This window comes from Oryzias melastigma, linkage group LG23 (assembly GCF_002922805.2).
Source record: "Oryzias melastigma strain HK-1 linkage group LG23, ASM292280v2, whole genome shotgun sequence".
Classification (NCBI taxonomy): Eukaryota; Metazoa; Chordata; class Actinopteri; order Beloniformes; family Adrianichthyidae; genus Oryzias; species Oryzias melastigma.
The window spans coordinates 7,424,493-7,439,146 of record NC_050534.1 but is presented as its reverse complement, the minus strand read 5'-3'; positions in this window follow the sequence as shown (position 1 = coordinate 7,439,146).

The following is a 14,654-nucleotide window of genomic DNA, read 5'->3' as shown; positions in this document are numbered from 1 at the left end:
AAAAACTCCTGCTTTCATGGGTAGTTTCTAGTTTTCAGTCTGAAACGCATGACCAGCTAAACCAGGTCAAACTTTGACCAATCAGAAACTCAAATTTAGTGGGAAAGTATGGAACAGGTGGTTCTCACCAAAGTCAGAGCAAAGTTGGTTTATAAATCCAGACATGTTGATGAACCTGATGACATCTGTGTTTATTTTTCAAATAAAGACGAACCAAGGCCACTCTCCTGTAACACATATCTGTCATTCCAAGGTTGCAATGCCAATCCCTTTTAACCCTTTAACACAGTGTTTAAATTCTTTCAGCTTACATTCTCTACATTCTTTCAACTATCATTAGTCTTCACCAGCAATAGTTGATTAGTTTGACCAGTTTGTGTAATCGTGTATGCAATTAATGTAATTCAAACAGATTCAGAAGTAAAGGAATCTTCTTTGCAATCTTATAGTGAAATGCTTACATAACCACTTTTATCAGCTGGTTTTATTTATTTTTTCCTTATTATCTTTCGGGGGACACGTGGACTCAGGAACATCGTGCCTTTTTTCAATGAAGAAGTGTCGTCCTCAAACGAAAAGCAAACATAGAAACAGATGCATATAAATGCAAAACCAGCATTTGTGATGTGTTTAAAGCTACATTTGTTCACACCAACCTCAGCAAATTGTTTTCAAGTGGCCACTTCCAATGTAAATGAAAAGTCAACGCCTATGTGACACCACCAGAAATCCAACCGTTGACAAAACCCCTATTCTCTGATCAACAAACATTGTCAAACCTCCACTTTTCCCTTTACAATAGTCCAGAAGTCAGAACAAATGTTTTGATTTGAATCTGAAATGTGAACCCACTCTCAGCTCTTTGTAAACCTCAGACGTCTAATCCAATCCTGACAAATCAGGCTCTTCTGTGAAATGGGGACACAAAGCAAATGCAGAACAATTTGCTGACAATTGCTGGTTGTCATGTCCAAATAATTCATCCTTCTGCAGGAAGCTTTCACGCAGGGCTATAATCACGACATTGGGTTGACAAATAATCATCGTGCACAAATTTGTAAATAACATTCTAGTTTGTCTCTTTGAGGTAATTCCACTTAAAGTTTTTTTTTTTTTCCATAATTGCTATTGTCGTTTTTTCCTGACATCTTTTCGGTACTGAATCTAATGAATTGGCCACCCCTGAACATGTGGGACTGTTTCTTTTCTTGGCTCAAACCAAATGTTGTCTTGGTGACGCCATGGGATTAGACACTGCAAGAAAAATCAATGACACTGTTGTCAATAGATGCTTATCAGAATGCGGAAAGGAAGCTAAACTCTTTTAAGATAAGCAGCTGTTGTGACTGAAGTACGACAGAAAAAGGGTGTGAAAACTGAATGGTCTCACAGAAGTTTGTATTTGGTCTTGCTGCTAAGGCAAAATAACTAAAAAGCTCTGGCCCTGTGTATATTGTAAATATTTTTAGCTGATTTAAGGACTCTCTTAACTTTTTGGAAAAATGAGGCCCAACTGATGTGTGGTCAGACGATTAAAAGAATCCAAATGAAATCTTTCTGTTTGTGCCTTTTTTTTCTGGTGAATATTTGGGAGTTATTTCTCGCTTCGATGGTTAATCAAAAAAGTCAGAAATATTAGAAAATCTTCTCCATCTCCATGAGATTCTTCCCAAAATATTCCAAACATCATATGTCTCAGTCACCGCCGCCCTTACCTGTGGGTACAGACTCTTGGGGGCAAAAAATAGGCAAATCTGTGCGGAGTACACACAAATGATTAAGGTAATAGAAACTAGTTATAACTCATACAACATGCAAAGGTGAAATAGGTGAGGTACAGGAGTGTTGCATGCATTTTTTATTCTTTAAAACCCGTCCAGACCATTGGTGCTGTTCCAGTAGCAAGTCCACACTCTTTGCCCTCAGCCTGTTAGAATTTAGTATTTCATCGAGTGTAATCCAGCAGGGGCTGGCGCTGCAAACAGGTCCGACCTATTTCCTGTGTTTTACCTGACTCACATTTGTAAGCTACGAGGTTTGAGTCGCGAACCAGGAGGTTTTAATCGGGACCCACAAGGTTTAGGCCACAACCTACGAGGTTTGAGTGGAGACCCAAGAGGCTTGAGTCATGACCCTAGAGATTTGAGACACGAACCATAAGATTTGGGTCGTGACCCATGAGATTTAAGTCACAAAACACGAGATTTGAGATGCAAACCATGAGATTTGAGTCGTGACCCACAAGGTTTGAGACACGACCGATGAAGTTTGAGACACGAACCCCGAGATTTGAGTTGCGACCCACGAGATTTGAGTCGTGACCCTTGAGGTTTGAGTCGCGACCCACATGATTTGAGTCGTGACCCTTGAGGTTTGAGTTGCATCCCTTGAGGTTTGAGTTTGCATCCCTTGAAGTTTGAGTCGCGACCCACATGATTTGAGTCGCAACCCTTGAGGTTTGAGTCGCGACCCACATGATTTGAGTCGCGACCCTAGAGGTTTGAGTCGCGACCCACGAGATTTGGTTGCAGCTCACGAGATGTGAGTCTGGTGAGACTCTGGAAATAGGTCGAAGCCGTCTTATCTCTTGTGTAGTTTGGGTGGGGGTCTGGATGTCCAAGGGACAAATGCATATCACATGTACATTATCTTAACAAATACTTTACAACAAATATAAATACCACAAACATAACAATTGTTCATTTTCGTGATGTCCCTTGAGGTATCTGCATGAGCAGATCGCAAGAGACACCCGCACTTCCTTTAAGATGTGGCCACAGCAAAACACTCCAGCACCTAGGGTGTAGAGCTTGTCCGCCGTTCCACGACCAGGATGGTAACCGCACGGTTGTTTTTAGATTTGAGGCTCCACTGTCGGACGAACTCTCCTCTCCAGTACCCTGGCATTGACTTTCCCAAGGAGGCTGAAGGGTGTGATTTCCCAGTAGTTGGAACACACTCTCTGGTCCCCCTTCTTTAAAAGGGGAACCACCACACCGGTCTGCCAGTCCAATGGTTTGGTTCCCATCTGCAATTCTGCAGTTGAGGTGACTCAGACATCTTGCCTGGATGCCTCCTAGACGCCTTGCTGGGGATGTTTTCTGGGCATGTCCCATTGGGTGGAAGAACCAGGGCACACTGAGAGACTACGTCTCTTGGCTCGCCTGGAAAGTCTCAGGGTCGCCCCAGAGGAGCTGGAGGAGGTGGCTGGGGAGAGGGAAGTCTGGGCATCTTTGCTTAGACTGCTGCCCGTGCAACCCAGTCCCAGATGAGCAGAAGAAGATGAGTGAAAGTCTTCTTTGTCTGTGAAACTTGTGATTTGTTGTTGAAATGAAGGTTTGGGTTTACTTGCAAGTTTGAAAACAGAGGCAAAGCCAATTGACCACCACGATAAGGAGTGTATCTTAGCATGAATCCGGAAATATAAAAAAGAACTGGTTGTAAGGAAGTAACTTGCTTTTTAGCCTTACATAGTTTCACAGATTCAGTTAACAGAATGAACTACCTTGAGAAAAATCATCCAGGGTAAATGCTTACATGTCTTTATTTAACCATCGGCTGTTTTTTCCTTCTCTCATCTGACATTCTGTAACCACTAGAAAGAGTTTTTGCCTTTCGAAACTTTGAAAGCTTCTCCTGGATTAAAAAAAATTGATGTGTAAGAAAATCATTTAATGTTTAGTTCTGGAACAAATGAACTCCCATTTATAGTTATTCAAAGAATCAGTCAATTCTCCCCTAAAATGATGAATCTGAGCAGTTATTGAACAAAAAGTGCTTCTGTAAGAGGCTATACTGATGAAGAGCAGACAAGTGTGAAAGCAGGTGGTGCAGTAAAAACATTGGCACGGGGTAAGAAATGGTATTTGGATGGAGCAAGATGGTTCTGATAAAAATTGGACCTGCAAGAGTACGTGCAGCAGGACAAGCAGCCTGAAGGAGAAGGTTATGGGAGAACATTTTAATCTCAGTGTCTGACTGAAGGGTACAGAAAAGTGCTTTTCATATTTCAAATGAATTTTTTTGTCTTGGTTTTTCAAAATAAAAGAGAGTCATTTATCACAAAAGCAATTACCAGAATTTTTTTCATAATTTTTTGCTCAGAAGTATTTAAAGTCAAAAACTGTTTCATGTCACATACAAAATTGGTTTAGTTTTAAAAATATTTCAAAATAAAAGAAAAAAATGTTAAAGGTAAAGTTTGCAATAAGTCGTTATAAATATCCCAGCATTCCTTTTTTTATTTCCTTTTATCACATAACACCATGTCATTATAAAGGTAACTCTGCCTTGTTAAAGTTTGGTGTTTGCATATTTTGAAGGACAAAAATCATCAGAGTCTATTTGGAATAAAGTTTATTTAAAATGTGTAATTATTCCGATTTTTATATCTGGTCACAACTGAGGAGGAATCTGTGCAACGCGTTAGTCTTGAAAAACTCCTTTTGCTCCCAGTTTTAGAGTACAAGGACATCTTTTACCAATCATTGGAAATATTCTCTAAATATCTTGTTAAAATATTAAAAAATAAAGAAAAAGTACAAGTTGCATTGCAGAAAATAACTCAGTATAAACTCTGTGACAATGTTGGCTTTTAAATTATGTTAAAAGCATTAGAAAATATTTAAAAGAAAGAAAAATCTGTACATTCTTGTCAATATTGGTTAGATTTGTGCATATTTGAAAGGAATTTCATCTCTTTGTTCAAACAAATCCCATCACTGATGGGTCCATTTTTGTCGTCTGACCCTTAAGTGCTCAGAAAATTCTGTTTTGAGAAAGATAGAAAATAGCTTTGCATCCAACCATCCATCCATCCTATAAATTCAAGGCCAATGGCTCTTGGGTTTGACCAAAAATGATAAGGATTTGATTCAAAAATTAGTATGTTGTTTTTAAATTAATTTGCTCTAGTTACTTTTAATCGCTGCATATATTACTCAAAAGCTATGGAGCCAAATTGGTGCCTTAAACATATGAAACTCAAAGAAAACCACTTGGAATATTCAAGATGAAATTTTGAGATTAGCAAAAAAATAAATTAGAGTCTGAAACTTTCTGCAATTCTAGTAAAAACTAAGTTATTTTTAGCTTCACATGTTTTGATTTTAGGTTTTAAATCTCCAAATTTCAGTTAATTGCAAAAAATTTCACACATTTAAATTTTTTTTTTAGTTTAACACAAAAATTTTAACTAAACCGCAAAGTCGTGTTTCTTTGCGACCAAACTAACTGATTCTTGTTGATCTTGTTGATGGTTTTAAAAGTATAAAGCAGAAGGGATGTAAACACTGGTGCTAAAGGCTAAACAGTTTTATAAATCAACAATAACCTGTTTTTGCCCCATTTACACTAAACCGTATATTTACATTTAAAAGTTTAAATAAAAGATGCTATGATAATAAAATACTGTGAAATATCTGTTTCTGGCTAATGATATGTGGGCGACATCTTGTCTTTAGCCAAGTTCCCTTTGAGTCAACTCATTCACATTTTAGCATAAAACGTCAAAGAGTTACAGTCTGAGAAAATGTGCATCACTTAATTGTTGACAGTGAAATCTATGGCAGTTCTAGGTTTTTTAGAAACATTTAAGAACATCTGTTAGCGAGCTAGCCTTAGCTACTCTTAGCTAACCTTTGTTGTCGCTTGCTAGCTTGTGTTTTCTCAATTTAGTCTTGACTCTGTAGCTTTTAAAACATCGTTTTTACTTTTCTAAAGGTTTCATCTCACCTTTAGCTCTTTTTTCTGCTTTTATTCTTTCATTTTGACTATAAAATAAAAACAAACTTGCTACATGCTACAACTTTTACCAAAAATGGAGCTGGCTCACTGTTTTAAAGAAAAAAACAAATCAAGTTGAATCCAGCTCTGTACTGTGAGTGTAAATGACCCGCCTCACCCCAAAGAGCTCAAACTTGTATGTTTTATTGCTAGTGCTCACGACCATAAGTGTGGGTTGGAAAGCAGACCTACAGACAGCTTTGTCTTTCAACCAAAAACTCCCTTGAGGGCAACGAGAAGCTAATTATTATGGAAATATTACTCCAGTTCAATAGGTGATGTGCTAGCTCCAGGAACTTGCTTTCAGCCCATCTTGGAGAAGGCTAATTAGCTGTAGAAACATTTGTTGTCTCTACTAAAAATAAAATAAAATGCAGACTTTAAACTGTCCCTGATAAGATACTTATACATAATTAACAGATGTTTACAGCTCAACAAGGAAATTGCTAGAAAATAAAGACCTGGTCTACATTCCCATCGGAACAAAACTGAAACCTTTTGTTTGATGTTATTCAGCTCACCTGAAGCTGATATTTGTAAGACAATTTCTCTACTAAGACTTAAATAATAACGTGTGTCCTAAAAGACATGAATGTAAGAGGAAATTTATATTTTTTTCAAAATATGAAATAATCTTTTGACTGAGTTTCACATAATTTCCTTTAGATTTTAGCATCTACTTTAGCAACAGACTAATTTAGTTTTATGAGGAATTTTATTTAGAGGTTATCTAATATTTTTGCAAAATGCTGATGTTTTCAGCTAATTTGTTATCTACTGTTAACTAAGTTTTTTGGGGGGGATAATTTGGCTTTTTTTGACTAATTTAGCTGAGAAATTTTAGGCTATTTTGGAGTTAAGCTAGTAATTGAGCAACAAGCTAGCTTTTTTGGCTTATTTAGTTGTTTATGCTAATTTGGAGTTTAGCTATTACTTTAGCAATATGCTAACATTTTTGGCTGATTTAATTTACTGAGGAATCTTATGCTAATTTGGAGTTCAGTTAGTTATTAAGCAACAAGCTAGCTTTTTCGCTAATCCAGCATCTACTAAACGTAAAAGAAAAAAAAAATCCAATTTTGGGACATGCTAGTTTCTTTTTATATTTTTGCTTTTGTTAGTACCAAAAATACTTCCCATATTTTCTATTTATTAAAAAATAATAATAAAAAAACTATAAGAAGATCATGAAGGCAAATCCAAATTTCCTAAAGGCTAAAGTAAGTCCATGCGGCTCCTTCTAGGTTTGAATAACACTAAAGCTGAAGGTGTTAAAGCGTCTGAAAGAACTTCTAAAAATGCGATTTGTGTTGCGTTCTGAGGTGAGTGATGTGACCACGGCTTCCACTGATTCATGCGACACTTTTGCTCTGCAATAATATTCATCCACAGGGGTGAATGGTTTTGTTGACACGGCCTTGGATGAATATGGAGATGATACAATTATCTCTCTAGGGTTCTCAACTGTAAATTTGAATTGCAAAGGCCAATTTGGGTAATTTTAATAACTATTCCGTCTTCAAATCTAATGATCCAAGTTTGGGTTTTGTTATTTAAATGTGAAATGAAAGTGAAAAATACAGCTTTTGCTTACAAGGTACAATGGATTCTGTCTTCTTTGCTGGAGTTTGAGCTTAAAACATATTTAAAAAACAGAAAATCACGGTAATTAAAAAAGTTCTTTAAACCCCTAAGTGTCCGTCTGTCATTTATTCCAAAATTCCCACAGTTTCTGTATCCTCTTTCAGGCACAATACGCTCCTGTAGACACGTTTTTTTGATTGGTTGCTGCTGTTGCCGAGCAGTGGGAAGAAGATGAAAAGCTCAACGCAGAGACATCCTCCTTAACTTTGATCACATATTTGTTTATCTTCTTCCTGCTGCACAGTTTTCTTTTGTGTCATTGCCTGGAGGTTGCTTCTGATCAAATTTGTTTTGCATAAATGTGCAACGACGCCAACAAGGCTGCATCCTTGATTTCTCAGTATGAAGGCTGTTTTCTGTCTCCACCAATGATGCCGTTAAACAGTCACTAATATGTTATACATGTAAAACAATTCTCATTTACTGATTGTGTCTGTCTAATCCCAAACTGACTTTGATTATAATGAGCAAAAGTCAATTGAATTGCATTGGATGGAATACATTAATTTGGTTTTGGAATTAGACTAAAAAAAAATAAAATTAAAACAACTGAGCTTCTTGGACTTAAAGTATTAATTGGCTATATTTGCTATATTTTTTCAATTTAACTTAATTTTATAGTTTCATATTTTTAAAAAAATCGATTTGAGTATTTTTTTAAAACAAAATTTAACTAAGACTGAAGGACATTTTTAAAATAATATTTTTATTTTTTTTGTTCATTAAATTTTAGACAGTCATAATTTTTCGTAAAAGTGTGTATCATTCATGTTAAACTCACATCAGCAGCTGTTGTCTCAACATTTTCTTCAAACTGGGATAGCAAACCATCCCAAACTCTGATACTACCACCACCTTTTAACTAAATATTGTATGACCAAAATATTCCCTAACTGTGACCTTAGCAAACCACCTTTATTTGAAGACATACCTTATTTGGTCATGCTTCCTGTGACCCTCATGCAATCCTCTCTAAAGCCTTGTTTCCACTGAGAAATCGTCATTGCGTCACAGTTGTGCAATGACTAAAAAAGCACCAACAATGGAGGTCATCCAGCAGCTCGTCTTTTTCCTTGAGTTACTTTTTGATCATCGTGTATACCAGGAATTTAACGTTGTTTGGAAGAAAATAGCGGGCAATTAAGAAGAATACCAACGTAAAGAGGAAAACAGAATCGCTAGCTTAGCGCTATACTGGCACTTTCTAATGTCATCATCACTTTCTGCCAATCAGTAGGTGGTTACAGTGGCTCCGCCCAACTATCTCATTCTATTTTCCTGTGGACCTACAATGGATGGGGGCCGGAACTGTTTAATCCACGTGTCAAAGTCACGGCCCTGGGGCCGGATCCGGCCCACCGGGTAATTCTATTCGGCCCTCCAGATCATTTTATTTTATTGTTGTTAATGGCCTGATGTTACCTTAAGGTCTTTTCTAACTTGTATTATTTTGACAAAATGTATTTTTTATGGAGAGTAAAATATTGAAAGTTATTTAAGGTTTGAGTTGATTTATTCTGGAATATGTTTCCTGTCTTTTTACTCTACATAATTTTGTCAAAAAATTACGTTTTGAAGTTTAAAAGTTGGCATGCTGCTGGCATTTTGGAATTTTTTGGTATTTACTAAGATTTTTTAGGGTGTTTAAGAGTTTAGCTAATATTTCAGCTACATGCTAGTTTTTTTTTGCTAATATAGGCGTTTTCCTGTTTTTTTCTTGTTAGTTTTCGAGTTTGGCTAATATTTCTGCTACATCCTATTTGTTTTTTTTGTTTTTTTGATTGTTTGTTTTTTTTGTGCTAATTTTGCAGTTTTTCAGTTTTTATGGCTATTTTGGAGTTTATCTTATATTTTAACTATATGCCATTTGTTTTTCTGTGGATAATTGAGGCTTTATTTTATTTTATTTTATTTTTTTTTGTGGCTATTTTGAAATTTAGACATTCATTCAGCTACATGCTAGCTGTTGTTTTGTTTTGGGTCTTCCAGTTTTTTTCTTGTCAATTTTGGAGTTTGGCTAATATTTCAGCTTGATGCTAGCTGTTTTTTTGGGGGGCTAATTTTGGCGTTTTTCAGTTTTTATGGCTATTTTGGAGTTTAACTATTCTTTCAGCGACATGCTAGCTGTTTTGGCTTTTGGTTTCTGCTTATCTTTCTAGTTTGTTGTTAATTCTGGGTCCAGTCAAGTCTTCACGATTGTCTAAAGTTGTACATGAATCTCGTCTTTACGTCCATCTATGTACAGAACTCAATAAATCCCTTTCCAGGTCGCAGGGTTTCTAGAGACGACCACAGCTACTAATGAACAAAGGCGGAGTCACCCTGAACAGACAGACACGCAGTCACACGCAAATGTAGGGGGTGGAAGGCCCCGCCCTGATAAGTGTCTGACCATTTGCATTGCAATTTGAATTTTGGCATACTTGACGCTATGCAAATGAGAATGCATTACACCAGGGGGCGCTGTTTTGCAAGTTAATTTGAGTGTGGGATTTTACTGTGCAATAGATTTGCTTTAAAATCAATTTAAGCAAATCATGCATTGAAATGTAATTATTATTAAATATTGAATTGTAAATTACAAAATGCAGTGTCATTTGAATTATGACATCAAAAACCCATGCCAATTTGCAACGGAATTGATTTAGTTTTTATTCAATATTTTATTTTTAAAATTGTAATATTGAATTGTACATTTTAGAATTCTAAATAGAAAAACATATTTTCACATTAAAAGCCTGAATTGAATATAGAATTGAAAAATGCATTATACTTTGAATTATGGCTCAAAAATACCTCCATACAAATGTACCTTCAAGAATACACCTAAAACGTGTGTCACATGTCTGGTGTTTCTATATCTTTACACTTGGAAAAAGCCTACAAATGTATGGGGGGGACATGGGAAGGACCAGCCAGTGTTCAAGGTAAGAGTGCTACCCACTACACCACCATGTACACTGAGTCTGACCTGTCAACTCTGGAATTCAGATCTTTGAATTGTGGAAATTGGATTTATTGTACAGAGTAATCATCTCGAGTCTGACCTTCTTCTGTGTTACATCAAACCGGTTTCTAGTGGTTGAAGATTTGATAGATGTTTTCTTTCTTCCAGTTTGTTCTCTGCTACACTCATGAACTTGAACATTTTTACTGTAGACTCAGTTTGGTTTGTACACCCTCAGAATTGATTTTTTGCTTGTAAGGAGCACCAGTGATTCCTGTTTCTTTCACTTTTAAAGTCTTCCTGATTGCCAATTGGTTGACCAAACGTCATTCTAACATGAATTTGTACCCTTTTCTTTCCTGATTAACTTGAATCACTATTTTTTCATTTATTCGGTGGTTTTTGTCCTTGATTAACAACCAGCTCCTTTTTGAAGTTCTATGAAAAGTCCTGTATTTAAGCTTTAATTTACCAAATTTAAATAAATATTTTCTAAAATCATTGGTATCTTTGGTTCTTTATACAACAGCTGACAAAATTAAACTTCTATTTCTGAACCTGCTGTACTATTTTTCTCCTTTCTTGAGAAAGGGACAATCTATTTTAATGAACATTAAAACAAATGTACAAATGCCAGATTATAAGGATAATTTCCATCTGGAGTCCTATGACAAGATGATGTTAAAATAAAAATAATAGGTTAAGAAATAGACAGTACACGTAAAATTATAAAACACAAGTAAGACACAGTTTTTAAAATTAACACAAATAAAAAACAGTAAAATTTGAACGGATAAATCCATTTTCAATATCAGATCATGTTTTGTAATAACATTTTCTTATTTCTGGTCATTTGTGATCACGCATGTGAGAATACAAACGCCACCATTTTATTTTATTTATTTTTTTAAATGACAACATTTGCACTTTTTTCTTATTCTTATTGGTGTTCTATATTCCATTCCGAGAAGTTAAGCTTTATTGATTGTGTCTATCCGTGTTTGTTGCTTCATTCTCTATACCCGTCTGTTGGTGTTAAAAATGTAAAACAATCAGATGCAGCTTTAATAAACCCAAACACACATTGTTATGTTTGTCTAGTCACACATTTTAAACTAAAAGTGTGAGTTTTATGCTACGTTAACACCTGGCATAGCATATGGTGTTCACACTAGACAAGCAGGGAGGGGCTTCTTCTTCTTTTTCTACTGTCTACTCACGTTTGTTACATACAGTTGATAGAGGCTCAGTGTCCAATCCCATGAATCTTGCTGCACTTTTTCTTTCACAGCTCTATTCTGATACTTGACAGACTTGGTGTCATAGGATTTTGCCTGTTTTCAAACAATTGGTACATTGAGTTAAAGGAGACGCCATCTAAACATCACTACCAAATCTGAGTCTCTGATTAGTGTATGTTCAGTGTCCGCATGTGTATAGAGCCTGATAATTGTCTCGTGTTGTGAAGTTAGACCCTGCTAACCTCTGCGTTTTCATTTATGAGGAAAAAAGTGATAAATTGTAATTCAGTCAATTTAATAAAAGTTGGATCAGACTTGAACAGAGATCTCTGGGTCTTGGACATACAAAGATAAAGACTCATAAAATAAAGTTATGTTATATACCTTGTCTTATGTAATATAAAAATATTTTTTATAAACTCATCAGTAGTTGAGCCTGAATGCGACAGTTTTGAAAGCGGAAGCCCAAAACGCACGTTTACGCTCGTTTTCATCGACTTTTTATTTGAAGTGGTTGCTTAAACATGAGTTCCAGATATGCAATCTTATTATAAAACATGTTTCTCACAAATGCATTTCCAAAGAAGCGATCTAATATTTAAGGTGAATAAACGACATGAATAAATCAAATGACAACAAAATCCAAATATTTCTGCGTATATTTGTAGCTCTTACATCCCACTTTTGTGGCTGTAACTGTGTGTTTATTGCAATTTGTTCATTCATTTGTGGATGAATTTTTCTTCCCAGCTCTTTCCTTCATCTTTTCCTTTCCTGCATTCAATATCTGTTCAAAAAAAGAAAGAAAAACTATGAACATCTGTCCTTGTTAAAATAAAAGTTTGTTTTAATGAATTTTACTGGAATAAACAACATTTTTTTACATGAATGTTTTCTGTACTTGAAAATAAAGTATTTTTCAATAATTTGGAGAAAACCCCAAAAGTTTAATTCATTCTAGGAAAACTATTGGTCAAGACAAATTCACTATGGAAGGAATTTTTAGAATTTCAGCTTTAAAAAGAGTGTTTAAATTACTTCAGATTGATTATAATTGTTTTTGACTCCTAGTGTCACTCTAAAAATTAGAAATGCTTTAAGAATAGTTTATACTTACACAAAAAATGATAAGTTGCAACAAATAATAATAATAAAAAAAAAACAAAAAAAAAACATGTTCAAGTCTAAAAAGATCAAAGAATTTAGGCCGTGACCCCATCCTCAAAATAAGACAAATTATTTCAAATGAAAGTATTTTGGCTATTCCAATTACTTACAAGGCCGTTCCCTGTTTATAAATTCAAAATATGCACAAGTTTTTTAAAAAGGTTGTTAAAGTTCTCAGTGAGACAGACACATAGCATCTTTGTTGCCATAGTAACTCCTGTGATTCTTTGTTTGTACGTATAGATAAAAGGATAAAGAAAGGGTTAATAAAAAGGAGAAACTTAAATGATCACCATGAGAATTATGGGAAATGAGTTTACTTTTTCAATGACATTGATTTTCCCTGTAACCTATAATCTACAGCTTTTCTGTTGAGTTTTAACTTATATATAGAAATCTTTTTTTAAGAAATACCCTCAACTTACACTATCAAGACACACAGGAAAATATGGTCAATTTTCAAAATATAACCAAATTTTCACAATAAAATATCGCAATTGACAAATGTGATCATAGTTTTATATCTAAACAAACTGTAGAGATGAAAATAAATGCAGAGACACTGAGATAAACACATACAGTGTTCCTTCGCGTATTCGCGTTTATTCATTTGCGGTTTTACATATTTGGTCGCTTTTAAGAAATTTTTGCATCCGAAGGAGTGGCTGCGGTGCTTTAGTGTATCGCCGTACGCCCGTCGACTACCCCCCTTCTCTCTCCGTCCCCCTGCATGGAGAAATGGTATCAGCTGACTCAGAAATGGGAAAAAAATGCTGATATACTGAAGTCAATAATGGCGGACAATTTATCATCCGGAGAAGGTATTTTTTTCTTTCCTTTTTCAAAAAAAAGGATGATCAGAAGTGTTTTTGATGAGTATGGATTGGTAACGGACATTCTTCTCCTGTGGGGATCAGGAACGTGGGGGGTTCCCCGTATTTGCGGATTTACCATATTCATGGTTCTCTCCTGTCCCTAACCCCCACAAATAAGGGATGCATACTCCATATTCCCTTTAGTTGTCACAGGGTTGCTGCAGTTTGTCCCACCCACTGCTGGGTGAAGGCGGGGCACACCCTTTAACCCTTGTACTATCTTAGCTACAGTCCATGAATGATCAGTCGTTTCAGCAGCATCTAAAAGATCAAGATGTCTTCTATGTAGATGATGATACATCGCTGCAGCAGGTCTCAGAAGATATTGTTCACAAAAACCTGGAAAACAGAGGGGGCACTGCAGAGAGCAAAGACCAGATACTCATAATGTCCAGAGATGGTAGAAAAGCTGATCCTCCATTCATCTGATTAATCTGCTGCTCGTATGTGGATGAGGTTGTACGCACTTCTCAGATCTGCTCCTGACGGTGACCAGAGGGGGAGTAAGAGCTCTGACATGAATGTACATTGTATATATATATATATAGAGAGAGAGAGAGTTTGCTCTCACACACCCCTCTGCATTTATCCGGACTTGGGACCGGCACAAGAGAACACTGGATTCTCTTGTGGTTGCATTACATGTATTAAGCAATTAATTAAATAATACATTACTTAATTGATTCATTTATATTTCCATTTTCACTACATTTTTTAAATCTACCCATTCTTAGATCAATCTAATATCATCCATTCTAACCACACACCCATTCATGCAATTCATTCACTCATTAGTGTCATTCTACCATAGACATATAGATATTTGTATATATTCACATATTTAATTTGTTCTTTCTCTCACACACCCCTCTGCATTTATCCGGACTTGGGACCAGCACAAAAGAACTCTGGATTGTGTTCTCTTGTGGTTGCATTACTCACTCACTCACTCACTCACTCACTCACTCACTCACTCACTCACTCACTCACTCACTC